Below are 17,345 nucleotides of genomic sequence, written 5' to 3' on the forward strand. Positions count from 1 at the left end.
TGGCCACTGTCTGGGGCTGAACCAGACTGTTCGCAGGCTTTGGTGTCGTATTTGATCCTGAGCTGAGCTTCCGACCACATATGCACTCCATCACCAAGACTGCTTACTTCCACCTCTGTGACATCGCCCGTCTCTGCCCCTGCCTCAGCTCATCTGCTGCTGAAACCCTCATCCATGTCTTTGTTACCTGTAGTCTTGACTAGTCCAATGCTCTCCTTACATAAGAACATAAGAATTAGGAACAGGAGTAGGCAGTCAGTCGAGGAGGCGGGAGCTCGGAGCAGCGCGAGTCCGGGGTCGGCGAGAGGCCTATAAAAGCCAGCGGGAGTCGAGTAGTTCGAGCAGTCAGTCGAGGAGGCGGGAGCTCGGAGCAGCGCGAGTCCGGGGTCGGCGAGAGGCCTATAAAGGCCAGCGGGAGTCGAGTAGTTCGAGCAGTCAGTCGAGGAGGCGGGAGCTCGGAGCAGCACGAGTCCGGGGTCGGCGAGAGGCCTATAAAGGGCAGCGGGAGTCGGGCAGTTCGAGCAGTCAGTCGAGGAGGCGGGAGCTCGGAGCAGCGCGAGTCCGGGGTCGGCGAGAGGCCTAAAAAGGCCAGCGGGAGTCGGGCAGTTCGAGCAGTCAGTCGAGGAGGCGGGAGCTCGGAGCAGCGCGAGTCCGGGGTCGGCGAGAGGCGTGCCGGTGCAGCTACAGGGAGAAGGCAAAAAAACAAAGGTGACGTCACAGCCTAGGGGGTAAGTGATTGGCTGGTGATTGGTGAGTAGTTTTTCTTTTTCTTCTTATATTGGTCAGTAACTTTTAACATTGTTATTACCAGTTTAAGTGTATCTAAGGGTTAAGACATGGCAGGAGAGCTCGGTCGGGTGTTATGCTCCTCCTGTACCATGTGGGAACTCAGGGACACTTCCGGTGTCCCTGACGACTACGTGTGCGGGAAGTGTGTCCACCTCCAGCTCCTGACCGACCGCGTTGCGGAGTTGGAGCTGAGGGTGGATTTACTCTGGAGCATCCACGATGCTGAGAATGACGTGAGTATCACGTGTAGTGAGTTGGTCTTACCGCAGGTGAAGGGTCCACAGCCAGATAGGGAATGGAAGACCAGCAGGAAGAGTAGTGCAAGGAAGGTAGTGCAGGGGTCCCCTGTGGTCATCCCCCTGCAAAACAGATACACCGCTTTGGGTACTGTTGAGGGGAATGACTCATCAGGGGAGGGCAGCAGCAGCCAAGTTCATGGCACCGTGGCTGGCTCTGCTGCACAGGAGGGCAAGAAAAAGAGTGGGAGAGCGATAGTGATAGGGGATTCAATTGTGAGGGGAATAGATAGGCATTTCTGCGGCCGTAACCGAGACTCCAGGATGGTATGTTGCCTCCCTGGTGCAAGGGTCAAGGATGTCTCGGAGCGGGTGCAGGACATTCTGAAATGGGAGGGAGAACAGGCAGTTGTCGTGGTGCACATTGGTACCAACGACATAGGTAAAAAAAGGGATGAGGTCCTACGAAACGAATTTAAGGAGCTAGGAGCTAAATTAAAAAGTAGGACCTCAAAAGTAGTAATCTCGGGATTGCTACCAGTGCCACGTGATAGTCAGAGTAGGAATCGCAGGATAGCGCAGATGAATACGTGGCTTGAGCAGTGGTGCAGCAGGGAGGGATTCAAATTCCTGGGGCATTGGGACCGGTTCTGGGGGAGGTGGGACCAGTACAAACCGGACGGTCGGCACCTGGGCAGGACTGGAACCAATGTCCTAGGGGGAGTGTTTGCTAGTGCTGTTGGGGAGGATTTAAACTAATATGGCAGGGGGATGGGAACCAATGCAGGGAGACAGAGGGAAACAAAAAGGAGACAAAAGCAAAAGACAGAAAGGAGATGAGGAAAAGTGGAGGGCAGAGAAACCCAAGGCAAAGAACAAAAAGGGCCACTGTACAGCAAAATTCTAAAAGGACAAAGGGTGTTAATAAAACAAGCCTGAAGGCTTTGTGTCTTAATGCAAGGAGTATCCGCAATAAGGTGGATGAATTAATTGTGCAAATAGATGTTAACAAATATGATGTGATTGGGATTACGGAGACGTGGCTCCAGGATGATCAGGGCTGGGAACTCAACATTCAGGGGTATTCAACATTCAGGAAGGATAGAATAAAAGGAAAAGGAGGTGGGGTAGCATTGCTGGTTAAAGAGGAGATTAATGCAATAGTTAGGAAAGACATTAGCTTGGATGATGTGGAATCTATATGGGTAGAGCTGCAGAACACCAAAGGGCAAAAAACGTTAGTAGGAGTTGTGTACAGACCTCCAAACAGTAATAGGGATGTTGGGGAGGGCATCAAACAGGAAATTAGGGGTGCATGCAATAAAGGTGTAGCAGTTATAATGGGTGACTTTAATATGCACATAGATTGGGCTAGCCAAACTGGAAGCAACACGGTGGAGGAGGATTTCCTGGAGTGCATAAGGGATGGTTTTCTAGACCAATATGTTGAGGAACCAATTAGGGGGGAGGCCATCTTAGACTGGGTGTTGTGTAATGAGAGAGGATTAATTAGCAATCTCATTGTGCGAGGCCCCTTGGGGAAGAGTGACCATAATATGGTGGAATTCTGCATTAGGATGGAGAATGAAACAGTAATTTCAGAGACCATGGTCCAGAACTTAAAGAAGGGTAACTTTGAAGGTATGAGGCGTGAATTGGCTAGGATAGATTGGCGAATGATACTGAGGGGGTTGACTGTGGATGGGCAATGGCAGACATTTAGAGACCGCATGGATGAATTACAACAATTGTACATTCCTGTCTGGCGTAAAAATAAAAAGGGGAAGGTGGCTCAACCGTGGCTATCTATAGAAATCAGGGATAGTATTAAAGCCAAGGAAGTGGCATACAAATTGGCCAGAAATAGCAGCGAACCTGGGGACTGGGAGAAATTTAGAACTCAGCAGAGGAGGACAAAGGGTTTGATTAGGACAGGGAAAATGGAGTACGAGAAGAAGCTTGCAGGGAACATTAAGGCGGATTGCAAAAGTTTCTATAGGTATGTAAAGAGAAAAAGGTTGGTGAAGACAAACGTAGGTCCCCTGCAGCCAGAATCAGGGGAAGTCATAACGGGGAACAAAGAAATGGCAGACCAATTGAACAAGTACTTTGGTTCGGTATTCACTAAGGAGGATACAAACAACCTTCCGGATATAAAAGGGGTCAGAGGGTCTAGTAAGGAGGGGGAACTGAGGGAAATCTTTATTAGTCGGGAAATTGTGTTGGGGAAATTGATGGGATTGAAGGCCGATAAATCCCCAGGGCCTGATGGACTGCATCCTAGAGTACTTAAGGAGGTGGCCTTGGAAATAGCGGATGCATTGACAGTCATTTTCCAACATTCCATTGACTCTGGATCAGTTCCTATGGAGTGGAGGGTAGCCAATGTAACCCCACTTTTTAAAAAAGGAGGGAGAGAGGAAACAGGGAATTATAGACCGGTCAGCCTGACCTCAGTAGTGGGTAAAATGATGGAATCAATTTTTAAGGATGTCATAGCAGTGCATCTGGAAAATGGTGACATGATAGGTCCAAGTCAGCATGGATTTGTGAAAGGGAAATCATGCTTGACAAATCTTCTGGAATTTTTTGAGGATGTTTCCAGTAAAGTGGACAAAGGAGAACCAGTTGATGTGGTATATTTGGACTTTCAGAAGGCTTTCGACAAGGTCCCACACAAGAGATTAATGTGCAAAGTTAAAGCACATGGGATTGGGGGTAGTGTGCTGACGTGGATTGAGAACTGGTTGTCAGACAGGAAGCAAAGAGTAGGAGTAAACGGGTACTTTTCAGAATGGCAGGCAGTGACTAGTGGAGTGCCGCAAGGTTCTGTGCTGGGGCCCCAGCTGTTTACATTGTACATTAATGATTTAGACGAGGGGATTAAATGCAGTATCTCCAAATTTGCGGATGATACTAAGTTGGGTGGCAGTGTGAGCTGCGAGGAGGATGCTATTAGGCTGCAGAGTGACTTGGATAGGTCAGGTGAGTGGGCAAATGCATGGCAGATGAAGTATAATGTGGATAAATGTGAGGTTATCCACTTTGGTGGTAAAAACAGAGAGACAGACTATTATCTGAATGGTGACAGATTAGGAAAAGGGAAGGTGCAACGAGACCTGGGTGTCATGGTACATCAGTCATTGAAGGTTAGCATGCAGGTACAGCAAGCGGTTAAGAAAGCAAATGGCATGTTGGCCTTCATAGCGAGGGGATTTGAATACAGGGGCAGGGAGGTGTTGCTACAGTTGTACAGGGCCTTGGTGAGGCCACACCTGGAGTATTGTGTACAGTTTTGGTCTCCTAACTTGAGGAAGGACATTCTTGCTATTGAGGGAGTGCAGCGAAGGTTCACCAGACTGATTCCCGGGATGGCGGGACTGACCTATCAAGAAAGATTGGATCAACTGGGCTTGTATTCACTGGAGTTCAGAAGAATGAGAGGGGACCTCATAGAAACGTTTAAAATTCTGACGGGTTTAGACAGGTTAGATGCAGAAAGAATGTTCCCAATGTTGGGGAAGTCCAGAACCAGGGGTCACAGTCTGAGGATAAGGGGTAAGCCATTTAGGACCGAGATGAGGAGAAACTTCTTCACCCAGAGAGTGGTGAACCTGTGGAATTCTCTACCACAGAAAGTAGTTGAGGCCAATTCACTAAATATATTCAAAAGGGAGTTAGATGAAGTCCTTACTACTCGGGGGATCAAGGGTTATGGCGAGAAAGCAGGAAGGGGGTACTGAAGTTTCATGTTCAGCCATGAACTCATTGAATGGCGGTGCAGGCTAGAAGGGCTGAATGGCCTGCTCCTGCACCTATTTTCTATGTTTCTATGTTTCTATCTAGCCCCTCGAGCCTGCTCCGCCATTCAATAAGATCATGGCTGAACTGGCCGTGGACTCAGTTCCACTTACCCGCCCGCTCCCCATAATCCTTAATTCCCTTATTGGTTAAAAATCTATCTATCTGTGATTTGAATATATTCAATGAGCTAGCCTCAACTGCTTCCTTGGGCAGAGAATTCCACAGATTCACAACCCTCTGGGAGAAGAAATTCCTTCTCAACTCGGTTTTAAATTGGCTCCCCCATATTTTGAGGCTGTGCCCCCTAGTTCTAGTCTTCCCTACCAGTGGAAACAACCTCTCTGCCTCTATCTTGTCTATCCCTTTCATGATTTTAAATGTTTCTGTACGATCACCCCTCATCCTTCTGAACTCCGAGTAAAGACCCAGTCTACTCAATCTATCATCAAAGAATCAGCCTCGTGAATCGTCTCTGTACCCCCTCCAAAGCCAGTATATCCTTCCTTAAGTAAGGTGACCAAAAATGCACGCAGTACTCCAGGTGCGGCCTTACCAATACCCTATGCAGTTGCAGCAGGACCTCCCTGCTTTTGTATTCCATCCCTCTCTCAATGAAGGCCAACATTCCATTTGCCTTCCTGGCTGGCTTCCCATCTTCCAGCTTCCATCAACTTGAGAATCCAAAAATCGGCTGCATATCCTAACTCTTACCAAGTCCCATTCACCCATCACCCCTGTGCTAGCTGACATACATTGGCTCCTGATTGAGCAATGCCTTTAAAATGTTCATCCTTGTTTTCAAATCCTGTCATTGCTTCATCATTCCCTACCTCCTCCAGTCCTACAACCCTTCAAGATCTCTGTGCTCTTCTGATTCTGGCTTCTTGCCCAACCCCGATTTTAATCGCTCCATCATTGACGGCTGTGCCTTCAGCTTTAAGGTCTGGATTTCCCACCCTAAAACTCTCCGCCTCTCGACCACTCTCTCCTCCTTAAAACCTAGCTCTTTGACCAAACTTTTGGTCATCTGTTCTGATATTTCCTTCTGTGGCTCAGTGTCAAATTTTATTTGATAACAGCCCTGCAATGCCTTGGGATGTTTTACTACATTAAAGAGGTATATAAACGCAAGTTATTGTTGTTTTCCTACTGCTTGATTCTATCTGTGGTGCCATGATACTGGGCACAACTGTAAGGGGCTGAAATTGCCCTCTGCCTGAAACGAGTTGCACCTTCCACTTTCGAAGGATTCCGTCTGCCCCAATGCATGGGGCAGACAATCCGGAGAAATTCAGGTTCAGGTCTTGATGTGTCTTTTTTGAAGCGGGGCAGAAGTGTGGTCGGATCAGAGTAGCCACTACTAGTTGGGCGGAAGTGGAGGCGGGTCGGAGTGGCCAACACTCCAAGTCATCGCGCTGGCACGTCACAATGTCCCTCCCCTTCAGTTAAAGGGCAGCTCCGCTGCGAGCTCTGCAGTCACTTTAGTGGCAAACACTGTGCCACCAGGGAGGGGTTTTGACAGGGCCAGCGGCTGGCAACCAAGAGGGGGTGTCATGCTGCATGTTGGCGGCCCAACCAAACCCGCGGGCAAATTGTTAGCTTGACTTGGCAGTTGGCCGACAATAAAAAATTAAATGGAGTCGCCGGCAGTGCTACATCCCCTTTAAGGGCGGCCGTGTTGCCCAGCCACGTAAAAGGGTACCAACAGCAAAAGCTGTCAGTGACACCAACTGGTGGCGGCACCGTTTCCGTGGGGCAATTTTTGAAAGGGGCAATTTCCCGCAGGGCAATTTCGGAAAGGGGCTGCCGCCAATCGGTAAGGGGTCTGTGCGTGCACGGCGCGGCGGGAAACGGGCGGGGCGGTCCCCTACACCGCACCAAAACTGAGGGAGGGCAGTTTACAAAAATGTCGGCCCCTCTGCGGTGACTTGGCGGCTGGTCTGCACTGACCTGTGGCCGCCACTTTCAGGCGGACATGGGTTTTATAGAAAGGGGCAATTTTGGCTCCTAAATGTTTAGAATGTCATTTTTTTAAATTTTGTTTAATTTTTCATGTTGACTTCAAAAGAAGGAAAATATTTATTTTCTTTTTATCTTGCACCTTCATGGATTGCACACATTAGGTTAATCAATAATAAAATCACAACTATAGGTAACAGTGTTGCCTCTTTGACAAAAACACAAAATATAATATTGGGAATAAAAAGGCCAGTTGGCTCAGCAAACCTAATCCTTGAAATTTGCATTGTCATGAATACACCCCGATTTATTGAAATCTCCTGAACGAGGTGGATAGATACAAATAAAACATCTAACTCTTCTCTTCCTGCAACCTCCAAAAGTAACTGAAATATTAAGATGTCAATCTGACATTTGTAACCTGTATTATTCAATCCTGACTAATTCTCTTCTACACATGATCCCAACGGGACCAGAAACATTGGGGTAAATTTCTGTCTTCACCACCTGGCTGCTAATCTGGTAAAACGGATAAACCACTCGTCATAGAACACGTCTGATTTTGATTCCATTGAAATTCTATCACAGACAGATGATCTACTCCATCACATTGCCTCCCAGACAGTGAAGACAGAGGTGTACCCCATTGTGTTCTGTCAAATATTGATATTCTACATATAAACTTATCTAGTGTCATTGATATCTTTCTCAAAGCTGCTACTACCCTTCCATACAAATACAATCAGTAATATGCAGCTCCAATATAGTACTAGTACTTCTGTTGCCAGTTGATTTGTAAAGTATGTCCATATTAAATTTTGATAAAAGAAATTGACGGGGCCGAAATTGCCCCTTCCCTTAAGGCTTGTTACCACCGGAAATCAGCACTACGCCGTGGAGTGGAATGGCTGACAATTTTTGGGGGAATGGCCACCATTTTGAAAATTCCACTCCTGCGGTATCCCGACGGTGACCCGCTCCACTGCTGCCGATCCGTCCTAAGTAATCAGAGCGCGCACCACTGATGTTCACCCCCGAATGCGAAATACCACGGAGAAAATCTTGCTTTTTCTGTCGGTGCACTGTGCTGGGAGTGCTTCTAAAATGGCGGTGCGGCTGGCACTATAGGGGAGGGCGCACTGCCGCGCTGCCATTTTTTTTTTGTCGGCCAACTGCCAGGTCAGCCCGACAATTATGCTCCATTTTGACCGGGCCATCAACAGGCAGTCTGGCACCCCCTTGTGGACCTAACTTAAAGAATCGTGCAGGCTCTCCCCTTTAAGTGAAGGGGAGAGACATGGTGATGCGCCAGCATAATGACATCATCAATGTACACTGATGAGTGACAGTGGCGGACACTCCGCATGCCCCCCACTTCCACCCCGCTAGTGTGTGAACATCCGCTCACCATCACACTTCCGCCCCCGTTATGACCGACTTCCGGGCCACATCCACCGTGCCGGTAAAAAGAGCTGAAACAGGGTAAGTGTGCCGCCTTTTCGGCGAGGGTCAATTTCCGCCCCGCTTGTTTTAAGCTGTAGTCAATACAGGACAGAAGATTCATTTACCTAGAAATTAGAATGCACTACGGCCACTTTCCAGGCATAAAATGGGCACCTAAGGGTCCACTATGGCAAGTGGTGTGCGCACGCTCATTCTGCACTGCATCTTCACTGCCTGTCACATTGATAAAGGCTTCTGCATAGGTGTCTAGGATGTCTGTCTGAAACAGGGGTTATAGTCCCTTTGCATAGGCAAATAGGGGACCTCATGGCAGTTTGAGGCCATCTTTGCAAAATGCAATTGCGCACGATCACAGCATGTGCCCTGCATAATGCAATTAGTACCATCAGGCATCAGCAATGAAACCAGCAGTCCTTAAAGGGACCACTGGAGGCTACCATCAGGAAATTTTGTGTTACCTTATTGTGGAACAAGATTATATCTGCAGGCTGCTGATGTACACTCTTCGTCTTTCACTGCTTCATCCCAATTTCCTCCTTCCCAGGAATATCCTTATGACCTCGGATGATCTTGGTGCCTGCCAGGATCGGTGAGCTGCCTCTGGGGCTACAACTGGTGCCTGCAGCTTGCATGTCATAAATAAATGAGGCCAGCAGACCAATTTCCCATGGCCCGGCATTCTTAGGCACGTGTAGTGAGCACTCCACTCAGATCGTGCTCCAATACAGGTGCAATCTAATTTCTAGACCATTCTGTTTAATTAAGTGTATTGTACATGTTATATCAGCTTCTTCAGCCATAATTCTATAATGCAGTGCTAATTTTGACATGGTAACAGTTTTGATATTAAGAAAAACTAATGAGCTGTTTTCAATTAAATAAAAGGTGTGTTGAAAATTTACCGATGGTGTTATTTAGTCATTTGTCCAGCATTTGTAAAGCTCCTGTTTCCTTAACTTTCTTTTGCTAATTGCAGAAAAATAGCTTATCCCACTGTTTTCATAAAGATCTCTTTTGATGCTGGGTCTGAGTCACTATACAGTTACATTTTTCTCTATCCCAAAGATAATGAGAAATGTTTTTCAATTCAAAGTGATTGCAAGGTAGGTCATTGTTCGTTTTTACCTGGGATAGAATTATGAGAATGTGTTGGACAACAGTATTTCCTGATGCCGATTTCATAGTCCTGACTGCATTTATCGAGAGTATTCATCAATTCCAGCCAGTAGGTTGTGGCAGATTGAAAAGATCCACAAAACTCTGTGGCTGCGTTTTGCTATGGTCCATCAGTCAATTCTGACTGTAGTGATTAGAATTTGTCTGAAAGCGTAGCTTGGCATGAAATGCAGGCAGCATGTTCTTGCATATTCATATTTAATCAAAAAAATATATATATTTGTAATTATTTGAATTGATGATGCCTTCGTACTCTTCCTGGGTAAAGATGTGCAGAATTAGATGAATTGCAGCATTGAATGAAACTGTTTATGGTATATATTGAAAATGTTGTTTTGTCAACAATCTGCTTCTTAGCTTGAGAGTAGATTCTAGTTCTGATTAAGTCTATCAGCTGCTGTGGTCTAGGGGCCTTCTTTGTCTCTGTTTAAACTGATGCAATGTCATTATTTTGACAACTGTATTGGTGACAATTCAATTTGTGTAATCTGTTTTCCTACTTTTTTCTGGAAAGAGCAGACTGGATTTTCGGGTGGTTGCCACCTCTGTTTTCACCCCGGAGGGGCGGCGGCAATGGCGGCGGTAAGCTCTTCCGGGCGGGCAGCCAGCTTCCAGCGCCCCGCCGGGATTTTCAGTGCCGGTTTCGGCGGGGCGCGGAGCATTACTGCCCGGAAAAGGTGAGCCAGTGTGCAACGCCTCTGGTTGTGGCACAGGCTCGATTTTTGGCTTCCGCCTGATCCGTAGCGCTCCATAGAGCCATGCCAGGAACGCCTGTGAAAGCGGGCGGTCCAAACCAAAGCGGCTGCAGTGAGCTAAATAATTTCGACCTCAGGTAATTGTTATTTTTTTTTGTGATTTATGTTGTGGTGACATGAGTTATTTATTGGGGTTTTTTTTCAGGCTTTTTTTTCCTCCCCAGGCCTCTCTTAGAACACTACAAGGCTGGCTGTTTAGTTCGGGATTTCCGCTTGCTCAGCCGGCCTAGCGCCTAAGATAGGTATGCAACACCTCCCTTAGCGCTCCGCCCCACACTCAGGGCCCAGCTGCCCAATTTTGCTGACGGAGGCGGAAACTTTTTCCAGGTGCTATCCTGACCGCCCCGCCATGATTAACATCCTGAAATCTCCAAAGCTGAAAATCCAGCCCAACCTGTCTCAATACATTGTCTTCTCTAGATGATTTTGAATGTACATGGATATAAACATGAACCTTATGTATTGTGCAAACAAATGGGTTTGACTTGGATTATAACAACGTATTCCTAGCCTACCTCCCATCTTCCACCCTCCATAAATTGAGCTCATCCAAAACTCTGCTGCCCATATCCTGAAAGAGAGCATTCTCAGGATACAACTAATGGTAGATAATGAGTGGTAGTGATACAACCAGAGCATTTATACCTGTTGCGTAACAGTGCGCATAAACTGGATTTGAAACTCCAATCGTTGTATAGAGCTGTACATTACTTTGTTTCCTACCTCTATGGCCACAGTTTACAATGAACACAGAGCACTGACTGATGCCATTCATGGTCAATACAACAATAATAACTTGCAACAACAATTTGGCAAGGGCCAAGGCTCTTCCTCCTCCGGTGACAGCCTGCTGTTGTGTGCCACCTTTTCCTGCAAGAAATAATTAAGTGTGTTAGTGAGAGTCTTCTGAGGTGTTTGGAGAATGTAGCTGTCATGGTGGAATAACTGACAGTCTCTGTGTGAGATGCGAGTTGAGGGTAAGTGAAGTTTGTAATTGTGCTTACTGTGTGAGCATGAAGAGAGGTGTGGTGCAGTGATTTCAGGATAGTGCAGGGTAGTGGGGGAGGATAATGTTGAGAATGCTGCGAGTGTTGAAATTGATCAGTGTGTGAGTGGAGCAGCTGTGATGAGAAATTATTTTAGCAGTCTTCTTACCTTAATAATTCTAGTTGAATCATTGACTTTTTTCCTGCATTGCAGTCATGTCCTTCGGACAATGCTCCTGTTCATTGATGTCCTCAGTAATCTCTTCCCATTGCTTCCTCAGTAGATGCCTGAAGGGCTTCCTGCCTCCTGGGTGAAATAAACTGTCCCTCCCCCTCTCCAATGCCTGCACCCAGGCCTGCAGTACAACATCAGGGAATCTTGATGCTCACTCACTCACTCCTTCAACCATTTCTACCAGAACTTCTACAGTTTTTGTATCTAGAATGCACTTCCCCTTTGCTGCCTTCAGTAGTGTCCTGGACTCCCAATATTGCCCAATGGGCATGCAACCAATGAATAGAGTGGGTAGCGCTGACTGCATTGATGAGTCATTCTGATCAGCAGACAGCCTCGATGTTGTGTGTTGCCTGCATTGGCACTAACTGGCACAGGTAGTCTGGGTCACGCCCCACATGTGCCCATTTTTGAACACATTCTGATTTCCAGACCCTTCAGTTTTATTGGGTAAAAGTTTTACTGGTGCAACTGACACAAGTCTGGTTGCTTAGGTAAGGCTTCTTCATTTGAAAATGAAATCTGCTTTTTGTGTTCTGACTTACATTAATAATAAACGGAGCTTCCAATGATAAAGATTTATGTCTTTCATATTTTTGGTGAATCTGTTAAGCAGCTCCTCTAGAGAAGCAAATGGCCTGCTGTGTTGTCTATATCATTACAAGTCTGCAGGTGCAGCTCTACAGAGACAAATGAGATCTCCCCGCCTTGAGTGCTTCAAGCTAAATTCCTTTGAACAAATTTAGTGCTCCAAAAAAAAAGTGTTTGCATGCATTAGGTTATGTCTGCATTTCCTGTATGATTTAATTTTTATGAACTGCTTCATTCTATTTGCTTCATCCTTGTCACAATTTGTAACAGCTGTAATGGTGTACAGATAGCTACAAGCTGCAAGGATGGACCAAAGGTTCATGTTTTGCATGTGCCCTCAACCCCATCCCCTGGCATGAGGGCTATTTACAAAGTTATGCTGTGTTTTACTGAGGTTACGTGCACATTTTTCACACTGTGACATTGTGATACTGTCTATCGAATGCCTTTCTTCACATAAAGGTGACTTCTTTTACTAGCTTTCAGAAGTCCAGGATAGAGTAGGCAGTCTTTTGTGTGGAGTCTATTCTCTCTAAAGGTTGAATTCCCCATTAACCCAGGATTCACTTATGATTCTGTCAAACCTACAAGCAGCATGGGACTTAAATGCTGGGTGTTATCAAGCTGATTTTGACTTGCTGTTGTTTGTATAATTACTGATCAATTTATCTTTCAGAGACTGCTGTTGAACCGGAACCCTGAGAAGAATGGTTTACCTCTCACAAATTGTGCTTTTCTTCACACTTAATTACATAGTTTAACCATGAACTATACAACATGGTTCATGGTTAAATTTTGCAATGAATTGTTGTGAAAAACAGTACAATTTGTAATGTTGTTCTGCTGCTCTTCATGGTATGGCATTGATGTATTGTTCTTAATGGGAAGAAGAATGCATGCCATAAGCCAAGTATTCTACCTTTCGCCCTTCAGGAAGCTGTATTCTCACCCTGCAAGGCAGGTCTCCTCAAGGTCAACTGGTGAACTCAGCAAGCCTCGTTCACCAATTAGCTTCCTGTTCTGATTTAGCCATTGAGAAACATGCCAGTTAATCATGGTAAATGTTTATAACATTCTCTTTCTGCCAGAATAATCATTCCCACCCGAAAATGACGCATTGTTAAATTAAAGCTCTGCAGATTTAGAATAAATGGTGTTCAATGAGAATAAGATTAGGTTTATGTCACTGCAAAAATTTGTATATTTATATGCAGTAAATTTATTAATTTTTAATCTATGGGGCTATAAAATTCATGCGAGTCATTATGGAGAATATTTTGAAGATCATTCCCTTGTAAACTTGGCTAGCCTCATATATTGCAATTAAATCACAAGCTTCTTTTATTTATCTCTCGGATGTGGGCGTCGCTGGCAAGGCCAGCATTTATTGTCCATCCTTAATTGCCCTTGCGAAGGTGGTGGTGAGCTGCCTTCTTGAACCGCTGCAGTCCGTGTGGTGAAGGTGCTCCCACAATACATTTAGGGAGGGAGCTGCAGAATTTTGACCAAGCAATGATGAAGGAACGGCGATATATTTCCAAAACCACTAGCTTCTGAGGAAAAAAGGATTTTTAGTTAGATTTTAAAATGGCAGTCCCTATATTAGCAGGATTGTTATGCAGAGGTGCGCTAGTGCACAATTAAATGTGTAAAAATAATACAAGGACACTCAGGATTTTACACTACTTTGATAGCAAGTTGTGCTTATATATGTTCTCGTGACCTAGCAACATTCTACAACGTGAATACTACACTTGAATCATTTTTTACCTTTTATATTTTTACATTTTAAATAATAACTGATTTTTATTTACAGATAAGTGAAGTGCATACAGGATCATATCATAGGCAGTCCCTCGGAATCGAGGAAGACTTGCTTCTACTCTTAGCACGAGTTCTTAGGTGGCTGTACAGTCCAATACAAGAACCACAGTCTCTGTCACAGGTGGGGCAGATAGTCGTTGAGGGAAAGGGTGGGCAGGGAGCCTGGTTTGCCGCACGCTCCTTCCGCTGCCTGCACTTGATTTCTGCATGCTCTCGGCGACGATACTCGAGGAGCACAGCGCTCTCCCGAATGCACTTCCTTCACTTAGGGCGGTCTATGGCCAAGTCTCCCAGGTGTCAGTGGGGATGTCGCACTTTATCAGGGAGGCTTTGAGGGTGTCCTAATGTTTCCTCTGCTCGCCTTTGGCTTGTTTGCCGTGGACGAGTTCAGAGTAGAGCGCTTGCTTTGGGAATCTCCTGTCTGGCATGCGAACTAAGTGGCTTGCCCAGCGGAGTTAATCAAGTGTGGCCAGTGCTTCAATGCTGGGGATGTTAGCCTGGATGAGGACACTAATGTTTGTGCATCTGTCCTCCCAGGGGATTTGCAGGATCTTGCAGAGACATCGCTGGTGTATTTCTCCAGCGACTTGAGGTGTCTACTGTACATGGTCCACGTCTCTGAGCCATACAGGGGGGTGGGTATTACTATGGCCCTGTAAACCATGAGCTTGGTGACAGTTTTGAGGGACTGATCTTCAAACACTCTTTTCCTCAGACGGCCGAAGGCTACACTGGTGCATTGGAAGCGGTGTTGGATCTCATCATCAATGCCTGCCCTTGTTGATAGGAGGCTCCCGAGATAGAGGAACTGGTCCACGTTGTCCAGGGCCACACTGTGGATCTTGATGTTTGGGGGCAGTGTTGTACGGCGAGGACAGACTGGTGTAGGACCTTTGTTTTACTAATGTTTAGCGTAAGGCTCATGCTTTCATACGCCTCGATGAATACGTTGACGATGTCCTGGAGTTCAGCCTCTGTGTGTGCACAGACGCAGGCGTCGTCCGCGTACTGTAGCTCGACGACAGAGGTTTGAGTGGTCTTGGACCTGGCCTGGAGATGACGAAGGTTGAACAGCTTCCCACTGGTTCTGTAATTTAGCTCCACTCCAGTGGGGAGCTTATCAACTGTGAGGTGGAGCATGGCAGCGAGGAAAATTGAGAAGAGGTTTGGGGCGATGATGCAGCCCTGCTTAACCCCGGTCCGGACATGAATTGGGTCTGTGATGGATCCGTTGGTAAGGATCACGGCTTACATGTCGTCGTGGAGCAGGCGGAGAATGGTGACGTACTTTTGGGGGCATTCGAAACGGAGGAGGACGCGCCATAGACCCTCGCGGTTGACAGTGTCAAAGGCCTTTGAAAGGTCGAAGAAGGCCATGTATAAGGGCTGGCGCTGTTCCCTGCATTTTTCCTGTAGCTGTTGCGCAGTAAAAATCATGTCTGTTGTGCCCCGAAGGGACAAAATCCGCACTGTGACTCCAGGAGGAGCTCCTCGGCCACAGGGAGAAGACAGTTGAGGAGGACTCTAGCGATGATTTTCCCAGTGGTTGATAGCAGGGAGATTCCTCTGTAGTTGCCACAGTCGGACTTGTCCCCTTTTTTAAAGATGGTCATGATCACTGCATCTCTGAGATCTCCCGGCATGCTCTCCTCCCTCAAGAGGAGAGAGATGAGGTTATGTATCCGCGCCAGTCGTGCCTCTCCGCCCTACTTCAATGTCACAGCAGGGATTCCATCCGCTCCCGGAGCCTTGTTGTTTTTTTAGCTGTCTTATGGCCTTTTCTACCTTGTGCAGTGTCGGGGTCTCACTGAGGTGGTGGCGGGTAGCATGCTGCGGAATGGAGTCGAAAACACTCGAGTCAAAGGCAGAGTCTCGGTTGAGGAGATCTTCACAGTGTTCCTTCCAGCCGGCCCTGATTGCCTCGATGTCCTTGATGAGTGTTTCCCTGTTCTTGGCCAGGAGTGGGGTGGGGCCTTGGGAGTTTGGTCCATATATGGCCTTGACTGTGGTGAAGAATCCTCACACATCATGGCTGTCGGCCAGCTGCTGAATCTCCTGTGCTTTCTCCATCCACCACCTGTTCTTTAGGTCCCGGGTTTTTTGTTGGACCTTAGCCTTTAGCTATCTGTAATGCTGCTTTGCTGCTCCCGAGATGGGTTGTTGTTTAAGGCTCAGAAATGCCCTACGCTTGCAGTTTATTAGTTCTTGAATCCCCTGATCATTCTCATCAAACTAGTCCTGGTGTTTCCTGGTTGAGTGACCGAGCGTCTCCTTGCAGACACTGGTTATGGAGGCCTGGAGAGCAGACCAAGCGCTGTGGGCATTCTGCGTCTCTGGGTCATCAAGGCACGCCAGGTTAGCTGTGAGACGCTGACTGTAAAGGGCTCTGTTAGCTGGGTCCTTAAATGCCCCGGCATTGACTTTTTTGCGACACTGCTTCTGCTGCCCCCTTCGCTTTGGGGCTATGTTGATGTCAATGATGGATCTGATGAGGCGGTGGTCCGTCCCGCAGTCATCAGCTCCTGTCATGGCATGGGTGATGCGCACATCCTTGCGATTCCTGGCTCGGACGATGACGTAGTCGAGCAGGTGCCAGTGCTTGGAGCGAGGATACGATGCCTTGTATGTGTCTCTCTAGCGGAACAAGGTGTTGATGATGACAAGTTCATGTTCTAGACATTTTGTCAGGAGTAGGGTACCACTGGAGTTGCTTTCCCTACCCCCTCTCTGCCAATCACACTTCCCCAGAGGTCTGTGTCCCTGCTGACCCTGGCGTTGAAGTCGCCGAGGAGGATCAGTTTGTCGCCCGCGGGGACACAGGTCAGCGATTTTTCGAGGTTGGAGTAAAAACCCTCTTTGGCCTTGTCATGTATGTAAGCAAAATGTAACACCACTGTATTACTGTATACACTCAACCTAGATGCACACCTTGACCACAAGGGGTGAACTTGTGGGAGACACTCCTTACCTGATCACACAGGGAAAAAAAGGGAGGTCCCACGCAGGGTCATCGTCTTCGGAGTCCTGTGAATAAAGAGTTAAGGTCACAGAGTAACATTGTCCCCAGAATGTTCCTCATGTGGTTTCATGCTGTAGAGTAAGGACTTTACATTGGTGACGAGAAACGGGAATTCACGGCCCACGAGAATGGCCACCGGTAGCACAGAGGAACGGTACTGTGTTGGGGAGGACTGGGACAATTTTGTTGAGAGGCTTCAGCAAAGCTTCGTTACGATAGAATGGCTGGGGGATGCAGCGGCCGACAAGGCAAGGGCTCATCTTTTGACCAGCTGCAGACCACAGACTTACGCGCTCATGAAGGACTGACTGGCACTCAAAAAGCCAGCGGACAAAACCTTTGAAGAACTTAGCAAATTGATCGGGAAGCACCTCAAACCGGCGAGTTGCATACATATGGCCCGACACAGATTCTACACCCACCGACGTCGTGAAGGACAGAGTATATCGGACTTCGTAGCGGACCTCTGGCGTTTGGCCAGCCTCTGTAAGTTCACAGACACCTGCA

This window comes from Pristiophorus japonicus, chromosome 15 (assembly GCF_044704955.1).
Source record: "Pristiophorus japonicus isolate sPriJap1 chromosome 15, sPriJap1.hap1, whole genome shotgun sequence".
Lineage (NCBI taxonomy): Eukaryota > Metazoa > Chordata > Chondrichthyes > Pristiophoridae > Pristiophorus > Pristiophorus japonicus.